This window comes from Cygnus olor, chromosome 7 (assembly GCF_009769625.2).
Source record: "Cygnus olor isolate bCygOlo1 chromosome 7, bCygOlo1.pri.v2, whole genome shotgun sequence".
Taxonomy (NCBI): Eukaryota; Metazoa; Chordata; class Aves; order Anseriformes; family Anatidae; genus Cygnus; species Cygnus olor.
In genome coordinates this window covers 13355716-13366134 of record NC_049175.1, presented here as the reverse complement: position 1 = coordinate 13366134, position 10419 = coordinate 13355716, and the positions used below count along the sequence as shown (strand labels likewise).

Genomic DNA, 10419 nt, shown 5'->3' with positions numbered 1-10419 from the left:
GTAGGACAAGAACAGTTGCTATTCTGGAGAACCTTGTTCTGCTCTGAAAAGATGTAGAGCTTCTGGGAGCCCCACTTCTGCAAAAATCAAGCTGATGTAAAGCCAGAAGGATGGAGAGGTACGGACAAAGCAGGGGGCCCTGAAATGAAGCTCATTTGTGGAAAGACAACGACAGATTAACAGGCAGGTCTTCGTCTGGGGGTCTGGATTGAACTACATGATCTGAGAGCAGTTTGGAGGATGTGCGGTGGGGCAAAGCCTATAGGCACGCCACCCAAAAGCATTTCTGAAGAGGTGAGACTGGCAATTCTGGTTGGGGCATGCCAAGTGCCAGGTGGATCATCCCATGCGTTAGCAGGAAGACTTCTTTGCGTGGTCTTAGCGTGACACAGACCCAACTTAACAGCCAGCTGGCTTAAGCCAAGGGGGTTGGTTTGAGGGCTCGGCCTGCTGGAATTTCTGTCCCTTCACGGGAAGGGGGTGCTGGCAGGTTTGGGTTGGTCTGCAGGGGAAGAGGAGACTGGATGACAAGAGTTGTTTGCCAGGATGATTTATCTCCCTGTGCTTTGCAGCAGTTGTCTGAAGTCAGTCTTAACCTGCAGCTGATGTATGTGGCCTGTAGATGCAGTCAGCAAGGTTTTTGGGGTGAGAGCTTTTTATTTGAACCCTGAACAATGGGACTGTTAGAGAGCAGGAAGAGGAAAAGAGAAAACTGGTGTTTTCCGAGCACCTCCTCCCCAAACATGCGCTGGCATGTCCCCATGCAGCGCAGAAATAAGCAGCAGAATCTGTGTGTGTGGTTATGGGTCTGCTGTCCTTGGATCCTGTTTGAATACACTCTGTCCCAGAGTTGTTTTGCATTTCACCAGGGAGTCTTTTGTCTAAAGGGCATCGCTGCTACAGCAAAGTGGAGTGTGTCCCTGCCCCTGCTTTCTCCAGTGGATATCACATTTCATTACCCTGATGAGCCTGAGTGAATTCTCCCGGTTGTGTTAATTTGCCCACAAGCCAGCCTGTGTCACGTCCGCAAGAAGCCTGTGACATTTTCCAGCCTCCCCCATCATTCCTGGTTTTAAAACCTTAAATAATAATAATGTCCTCATCCCTTTTTCTACTTATCGATTCTGAAATGGAGGGGAGTGGGCTCAGAGGGACCGAGACACCCCCTTCCTGTCCATGCCTGCGGGTGCAGGGATGCTGTTGGCCCCAAGCCGAGCAAGCGTGGGCAGCATTTGCTTTTTGGGGCTGTGCATGTTCCTGGTCTGCTGCAGTGCTCTGAGGGTCCTTGGAGGGGGTTTTGGGGGTGTGTGTCTTTGTAGGGCTTCGGTCTTTGTGCTTTGGAGCCAGTGGGTGAAATGGAAAGAGGATGGTGGTGAGTGGGGTGGCTTTTATGGCATCGTCCTCCTGTTTGGGCTGTTGTGGGGTGAGGCATAGAGTGCTTCTGTGCATCTGAAGCAATGGTGCATCCCTGGGGAGAGGTGCCCCTAGGAGGACGTGACCATGTAGTGCTGGACGAGGAGTGCATTAAACCCAGGATCTGTGTTTCAGAGTGCCCTGCAGGCAAAGCTTACAGGAGGGATTTAAAATTAGCTGTATGGAGGCAGGTGAGAAGTAAAGTGTTTGTCTTCCCAGTGTGGTGCTCTTCCTTCCCCGTGCCTTCAGTTTAAGCTGTATTTCAGACTGCAGCGACAGTGCTGGAGAGTTGGGACTGCTTTCCAAAATGTTGGTATCAATGTGAAACGAGGTGTTTTTCTGTATGCATCACAAATGATATTGTTTGTTTTTTTTAACTTTAAATAATGAAAGTTCTGCTTTAATAATAGCTTTCAATAATGATAATTTTTCTGATCTAGCAGCACTGAAGTTGAGCCATTGAGAAATCAGTGGTGCTTGTATCAGCCCTGCCACGAGGACAGGTATTAATTTCTCAAGAAGTCAAACAAGCCGTAACAGGACAGAGAGAATTAGCTACTGATTAGTTGTGGTTTTAAGAGACAAGGATGCATTCTTTCAAAATACTTCTCCCGTGATTATGCCCCTCATCAAACCATCCCAGGAAGGCAATTCAGCCCGGCGAGGCTTAGCTGTGCCTCGTGCTCTCAGCTGGTTATTAGGGCCTTTTGGATCGCCGTCCTTCTGTGCTCCCATCTCTAAGAGGAGAGGTTAATGCGCGTTGGCTCGTAAACACCACTCGGAGCGCGCTGAGATGCTTTGTGCGGAGCGTACGAGAGCCGTGGTCACGTGTGGATGAGAGTTACTTGTGCATGGAGAATGGGTGCCTGAGGAAAAGTTTCAGGCTAAGTGTGTGAAGGGGCCTTTGAATGGGTTTGGTGTAATACGAAGATGTTTCCGGAGAGCTCTTTGATGGGTAGAGAGGCTCCCATTAAGAGCTGGTTACGCGCAGTGTATCAGAGATGAGGGGGATTGGAGGTAAGTGGATCTTGCAGTAGAACAGGGCAAACCTACAAACAATGGGATACAGAAACTGAAGTGAAAGACAATGGTGGGTAAAAGTAATGCAACTTGAAGCCCTGAGTGCTTAAAACCTGGAGAAGGAGCTCCGGGAGCTTCGCTCAGCCCTAAGTGCCTAGGTTGGATGAGGAGTGACCTGGGATGTGCTCCTAGGTGGGACAGGGATGGTCGGGGAGGCCAAGGGATGCGAGGATGTTGGGAAGGATATTTTTGGGGATGTAGCATGTGTGTCTCTCTTTAGACCTGCCCTGTAAGCAAAACGCTTGTTTTCTTCTAAGAAAAGGAAAGGCTAGGATGCCCAGGCAAGCTGGATATGGCTTGGAGGCTTGCTGTGCACCAAGGCAGTCGTTACTACCACTTGCACAGCTTGCTTCATGCCTGGGGACAGATGCACAGCCCCATGTATCCTGAGGTTGTTGCTGCTGATTCATCTTAACTGTTTTACTTAAAATCAAGGTCATAGGGAGGTTTCAGGTGGTGTTAGGGGATAAATGAGGAGGATATTTAGGGTGTTCTGCTTCTCCCTCCAGGAGCCTGTGATCCTAACCATGTCCCTTTACAGGGTCCTTAACATTTAGGACATGAACGTACCTTCGTGGGACGAAGTAAGGTGCACCCCAGCCTGGGCAGAATTGGATGATCCAAACCTTCTCCCAGCGCTCCTCCCCTGGCCAGAAGCTGCTGCGGTGAGTGATTTCTAGCCCAGAGAAATTTCTTCTCCCAGCATCCCTCCGAGACACTTTTGTCTGCCCTGAAAGGCTTCCTCCCTGCGTGTTGAGTCACGCTTGAAGAAGTGCTTGTTAAATAAGTACTGCTCAGCTCTGCTTAAAACAAATGAAGTTGATTTAATAGGGCTATAGAAGGGCCAGGTACCTGTGTTATTTAAGAGTATTGGCACTTTGAAGGCCGAGTGCTAAAAGCACTTCATTTTTATTTCAGCCGTTAATTGAAAATCAGCTGGTTTGTGTTCTTCTTTCTGCTACTGCTCCTTCTCCTCTCCTGTCTGCTCTCATCCACCCCACCCTGCCACAATAGGATAGCAGCTGTTAATGCAACACCCCTGCACAACACACGAGTAAAAATGTGGCACCGAGCCAGGCTTTCACTTGTGCTTTATTGGTTTAATTAACCAGGGTCTTGCAAATACTTCTTGGTGAGGCGGGAATGAGAGAATCTAATGTTTCGTGGTCTGGATCCTTACATCATTTTTAGGCACCTGGTGAACACGCCAAGGTAAAAGCTTGGCTTCTCTGATTAACCTTGACTGAATTCAATAATACCTTGGAGTCGCATTATTGCTGACCTTGTGCTTTGCCACCTTCTCATCTTTCTAATTTGTCTTTTCTTCCTCCTTTTGCAATAACAGTCAGAAGTGTTTTTTTTTTTTTTTTAAATCTCCTGCTGTCTCATGGGACAGCTCTACTCACAGTGAATTTCTTTTTTTTACTTTTCAGTATATTTCCTGTTTGTGCTTTTCTTGCATTTAAACACGCTTATATATACATGATTGCATGAGAATAGCTACTTAGGAGGTGTGTGGAGGTGACCTTGTAATATTTTAAAATGAATTTGTGTGACATGCTGAGTACTGTCAACTGTCAAGATAATTGGGCATTTGTTCATGGGGAAAAAAAAATTCTTCCATGTGCCGTTTTATGGAGATGATCTTGACAACATTTGTGAGAAAAGCAGCATCAGAGCTGGGAGGCCCACAAAGAGAAGTCCGGGTGCTGCCTGGGTTTATTTTTTGAGTGATTTGCTTTTCATTTTTTATTCCAGGTTCCTGCTGATATGATGTCCTCTCATCATTTTGGTCTATGCTGCTGAAGGTGTGTGTGTTATTTTTGGATGTGGCATGAAACAGAGCATCTGAGCACTCATAGTTATCTATAAACACTCTGGCATCTGTTTAGAATAAACTCCAGGGCCGCGTTCAAGGGAGAGTGTGTGGGCGCAGCAGCAATCACTTACAGATCAAAGGACAGTAAGTCCAGATCTTAAAATCCTTTAAGGATTTTGAACACCAGAGGCCTGTTGCAATTCCAATTTTGGGGTAAATGCCAATCATCCTTCCCTCTTGAACTTTCTCATCTTTGCTTCCTTTTCCATTAATGACAGCAAACGTCATACACAGTTCCTATGGTCCACCCTAGGAAGCAGTGGCAGTGATTCTTATGCACGACTTTGTATTGATCTTGAGGGTGTTGGTTGTGTTATGGAAGAGAGGTTATTAATTATTGTCTTAACTGACAGTTCTTCCTTGCTAGGATCTCTTCAAACCAAGCCTGTGACAGGTCACATTCCCATGTGCCCAGGGTATCTGAAGGAAGTTGTCAATTTTGGGAAGCATTTGGGTCAGGTGAGTAAATAGTTCAGTTAAGACTGTCTTTTGTGAGCAATGTCTCCGTTACTGAGAACTTTGGGGCAGAAATGTGGAGCTTGATTCAGGACAACCAGTAAGAAAAATGCTGTCACAGATGCATCCAAAATTGATACAGCCCTTGGCCTCTGGTCTGTGTGTGTGAATGGCTCCAAGACCCAGATCCAGGTAAATGGGAGTGCATTGCCCACAGCAGGCTGCTCTGTGAAGCTGAGATGTCAAAACAGGCTGCAGGGTGTCTCTGGAGTTTTTCCAGGATGTAGCCCATGCAAATGGAGGCAAACTTTCTCGTCCTTGGCACTCTTGTGATGTTGCATTGCAGTTTTGTGGGTCATGGGCAATTAAAGTAACATCATCTGTTTCATGGGTGATAAAAGGTAGATAGACCGCAGCTAGGGTAAACTGCATCATGCTCTGTCTCCTGTCTCCTCCTGTAACTGCTGTGATGTCCCCTGAGTAGCTGCAATAGGCTCACCCAGAGCCAAGCTTAGGGAAACGTCTACAGTAGTCTTTGCTGGAGTTTGTAGCTAAGGTGCGTAGAGTATTTCTCCAGAAATACATAGAAAGTATTATGCAGCTGGCTGATTCGATCACTACTGTCATCTGTGTCATACAGGCTTAGCCAGAAAGCCCTTGCTTTTAGATGTGGGCAGGAAAGACCAAACCTTTGGTGAGCTGTATCTATGGGCAACCTGTGAGACATTGAGCCTAGAAGGGTCTGGGGAGCTTCTGTTGTCCAGAGCCATTGCACAGGCACTAGGGCCCTGGCTGGCTGCAAGCAAAGCCCCATCCTTGCTTATCCTGATGTGCAGCAGTGGGAGCAAGCTGTTTTTGAGACTTGTAATGCATTCCCAAATGCTAGCAAGGATAAAATTTGGTGACTGTATAGTTTTGGCTTTTTTTTTTTGCTTGGAGCATGTTGAAATGCTAACTGCCTGTTTACTGTCTGGTGCAATTGAAGATACTGATTGGAAGCACAAAGCCCTAAATGATATCACTTCTGGCTACCCAAAAGATTATCTCCTTGCTTGCGTAATGCTTCTTGACTGCAAATCACAATCTTGATGTGCAGTTCAGTGTCTGGTGGGTTTGTGTAGGACCATCTCATTTGGAAGCAGATTTCATCTCTCAGTGCTCTGCTGACCAGTCGGATCCATCGTAGGTTCCCATCGTTCCTCTGGGGCTTTGGGAAAGGGGTGCTTACCAGATGGGCTGTTCTATCTTTCTTTGGGAGTGGATGCAGTCCAAGAATGAATCAATACAGAATTTCTACCTGTGGGTCAAGAGGAAGTCTATGCGTATTTTTAGAAACAGAGATAGTCAAGCCATTAAATTCATTTGTCTTTGCTTTAATAAAAGCGCTCCTTGCCTTCAGAGAATGATAATGGCACTAGATTAATGTATCCAGGAGTACCATTGTGAGTGGCAGCTGGAGAATGAGAACTTGATGGGATCTAAAATGAAAGAAAAATGTTTGCAATCAGTTTTGTGCTTCATTCTCCTCTTACCCCAGCTACCTGAGATGTTCAACACACAATTCTACAATTACGTGGTGTTTTTTAAAAGAAAGTCATTGTAAGTCTTCCATAAGAAACTCTCAAGATGCTATTTTCATGCAAATAGCTTTGTGTGCTAAATTGAGGAACTTAAGAACCACAGAAAATATAGGAAATGTGGGCAGAATGCATTTGAAATGTAAAAAGTTTCCTGGGAGTTGTCAACAGCTCTTTAAGGAGCCTATTGCCCGAACCTTTCAGGGACTTCTCTTTGTGATTGCTGGGGAAAAAAACAACAATTACTGAAGTGAAAAGATTGCATGTAGTTGTTGTGCTGAGGAACAACTCGGAGCAGCGATAATGGAGCGGAAGATGTTCTGCAGCTCGCCTTTCTGGCGTCGACAAAAATCAAGACGGCGACAGTGCCCAAATCCTTTTTCTAGTTCGTGAGCTTAAAATGAGAGGATACCCGGTTTTCTGGATGGCTTTCCCTTTTGGGTTCTCCGACATCTTCTAACACGTGTCCTCGTAACTGTGCCTTTCCTTCGCTGGCAACCCAGGCAAAGAAACCTGAATTTCCCAGTGGTAGGTCCTTTATCAATCCCACAATCTCCTGCAGCACACAAGTGTGGAAGCCTCCATTCTCGAGGGCAAAATCAGCCTAGAAAGCATCCTCTCGAAGCTGTTGTGATATGAACAAAGCAAGTGACTTTTCCACACCACAAAGATGAGTGCTTTCTACTTCACTGCTACAGATGATTAAGGAAAACAATTGCATTCTGACAACATGCATTGACATTTTAAAATGAAAAAGAAATGAAGAACAGATTCTGGGAGGTTTGCCATTAATGATAATAGATTTCCCTGAATGGGAGCCTTTTCAGAAGTCTGATTCTGTTTTTTTTCATACCGTTGCCTACAACAGGCAGCTGTGTCGCAGGGGACAGCTAGTAGGTCAGAGGAGTTCAGGGGGCAATCTGGGGAGTAGCTCTCAAAATGAAAGGAACAAAAGTGGCTGTACGCGCACGCTTAAAAATAAATGAGAAAAATGCCTCTGAGAGCAAAGTGAGGAGGGGAAGCTGGGTTAATGCTGATAAATGAAAATCTGATGTTTAAGTTCAACTACCATTTGCTTGTAAGTGAAACACTATTGTGTCAGCACTGCAGGAGGTGCCTTGTTTTTTTTCAAAGGTTAATTCTTCTTCGAATTTAGAAGAAAAAAAAAGTGAGAAATAACGAGTTTAAATGATAGACACGCTGCCTGCAGCACATGCTGCATGTTGGCAGCACAGCCCCAGTCGAGTATTTGGCTGGAGCATATGCAGCGAAGGAAGAGCTTTCCGGACAGGTGTAGAGTCTCTTGCAGTTAGCCATTTTGCTGCAGGAATTTTGTGCTCCTTGTGATGCTAACTCTCAGCTGTGGGGTTGAAACTGGGGCATTTACAGCTGCATCTTTTTATAGGCACCATGTGATAGGTAATTTTATGTGAAAAATCTATTTAGTCCCCTGATGGAAGAAGTAAACTTAGGTGAGACTTATTCTCCTGCAGATTCCTGGCATGTCATAAAAAAAAACATTGCTGTTCTCCCAAATATTATCTGTAAAACTTGTACTTTGTTAAGGTTACAATCAGAAGAAGCAGTAAATGGATTATTTAACCCTACATTACCATGTAACGTTCATCTCTGGGCACTTGGATTTTGACTCTGCAGCCCCGTGCTTTGCCTGGCAATGTCACGGTGGCTGCTGGGGTGGAAAAACACAAACCCTCTTTTAAATAATGCATCCCTTCCCTGCTGTGCCTCTCCTTTGGTTCAAAGGTAGTCCCCCTTTAAAGTTTAATCAGTAGTTTTATCATTGCTCACAGGCAGAAGGTACTGATCCAAAAAAGAAAAGTGCCTTTGGATGGAGAAGTCTGACATGGGGTGGAATTGCACCTTCTCCTCCACTCCTGCTGGTTTTAATTGATGCTTCCTAAAGATGTGTGCTTGCTTGGGTAGGGCAGCCCTGGGAAGGCAGGCAGCTTGAATTTGGACTTATGTCCATGCCTGGTGCTCCCTGTTGGATCCCCAAGGGCTTTTGGAGGTGGCTGCAGCAGGAGTGGCTTGGTACAGGCTCTTGTGACACCTGTGGGAATCCCCTTTGTTCAGCCCCTGCCACCGGGACGCGCGCCTGAGTGTTACGTACATAAAACCCCAGCGCAGGGTAAAAGGCTCATTTCTAACCCTGAGTCACCAGTATTCTCTGGAGTCTTCTACAAGCCTAAATTTGTTTTACAAATCTGGTAAAAATGGTTCAATTTCGAGCTGCTCACACAGAGGCTGCCACTGGTGGTGCTCAGCATGTACTGCCCTGGCCCTCCCTCTTTTGCTTTTCCACCGAACATTTTTCTTGGTCAGCCTGGCTGCCAGTTTAGATCTCTAGTTCTTCCCGTGCTGCTTTTCTGTTTGAAGAGAGATGCAAGAAAATCACTCGGTAACAACCGGGGCTGTGAGACATTTCAGCCTTTGAATAAGCTGTGTGGAGTTTCTTTTTTTTTTTTTTTTTTCCTAGGGACTGCTGTCTGCATAGGTAAAGGCAGGCCCGGTAAATGCTGATAATTCAGATAAAATGCACAGCGTTTAGGCCTTCTATTGTTAGATATGGAGAGGAAAAGAGGTGTTCAGCACAGCTTTGCAGCGCACTGATCCTGGGCCAGAGCAGGGAAGTTGCTGGTATGGAGATTTCTCAGGAGCTTGGTGCAGGATTTCTCTGCATGGCTTCCTGGGTAGCTGTGCAGGTATTTAACCACCTTATAAGTAGGAGATTGGCACCTTTATAGATCTATTACGCTTGTGTCCTCAGCTCAAGGTCACCGTCCTCTTTGTTTCTTGCATGTAGCTCATTTGCTGCCTCTCCCCATGCCTCACGCTTGCTCTGGGACTGGCGATCCATGCTGCGAACTCTCCTGGCTCTTGTCCGTAGGTCCTGTTGTGCTGTCTCGGGTCTGCGGGGCTTTCTCCTGGGAGCTGTAATGTGCCGATACACTTCTTTGGTGCTGCATGGATAACTTTTAAATCTGTATTTTCTAATTGTGCAGATTTTAAGGTGTTTTTTTTCCTGAAATCTTGTCTGTTTGAGGGTTTTTATTCTTGGGAAAGCACTGAAGGTCTATTTTGTACCTTTTAAGTGTTCCTCGTCTAATAGGATGTGTTACTTATGAAACCGGGTGTGTTGCTGCTTTTAGTCTGAGCTCGATGCCTAGATCATGGCAGGTTGCTTGAAGCATCGCAGAGACCTAATTTACCCTCACCCTCGCACCCCTTACCTCTGGGCTTTGTCTTCAGTTGGAAGCCAAATGCTTATCTAGTGCCTCTGAGGAGCCTTGAAGATGATGCCGTGGAAACGTGCTTCTCCCGGAGCTGCCTCTGCTTTTTTGACATGGAAACTGCTTTGGGCAATGAATTCTAGTCTGGCTTCTCCTCTGGGAAGTAAGGGAAGGTGGCTCCAGATGGTCAGGGAGAGCCAGGTAAGCCCTTTCTGCAGCAAGTTCATTCCTCCGGACCATTGCTGGTGTATTTGGGCATGGACCACGTCTGTTTGTGATCTCTGGGTGAAATGTTTCAGAGATGACCTGTTTTCTTATGTCTAATTATTTGCTAGACAGTATTTTTTGCTTGTAGTTTTCAAAGCACTCTTAAGTTTCTGATATTCAAAACCTGTAACTGATGCGGTGGTTAATGTTGCAAGGACATACCAATTGCCTGTTCCCTGCTTTAGAGGAGGAATTTGTATCGTGAATGTTCCCATCTGTCAATTCAGATTTCATTTTGCAAATGCTCCCTAATATTCCTGTAAAATTCAGTTTCAGCAAATGTTCCTTCTGGAAACTTCATCTGCTGATCCATGCAGAGAGGTTGGAGCACAGAATAATGCAGGTTGCTAGTAGGCAGTCTTGGGAAGCTGCATGCAGTGTTTGCCTGCAAGATGATATGGAGAAGCCCATACCTCTTGCTTCTCTAAGCTATTTAATAATATTTCTGTGCAGCCCCAAGGCTCACGTCCTTCCCTGCTTTTCCACCTCATAGCCT

The 10419-nt window shown here is 45.8% G+C and overlaps 1 long non-coding RNA gene across 3 annotated transcripts in view; it reads left to right on the top strand.

The window, feature by feature from the left end:
• Positions 1–4173: 4173 nt before the first annotated feature.
• Positions 4174–10419, top strand: part of LOC121073596 — a 31647-nt gene continuing 25401 nt past the window's right edge. For all 3 annotated transcript variants that reach the window (XR_005821831.1, XR_005821830.1, XR_005821829.1), the window contains exon 1: positions 4174–4831. This is a non-coding gene — a long non-coding RNA (uncharacterized LOC121073596). The remainder of the gene's footprint in view (positions 4832–10419) is intronic.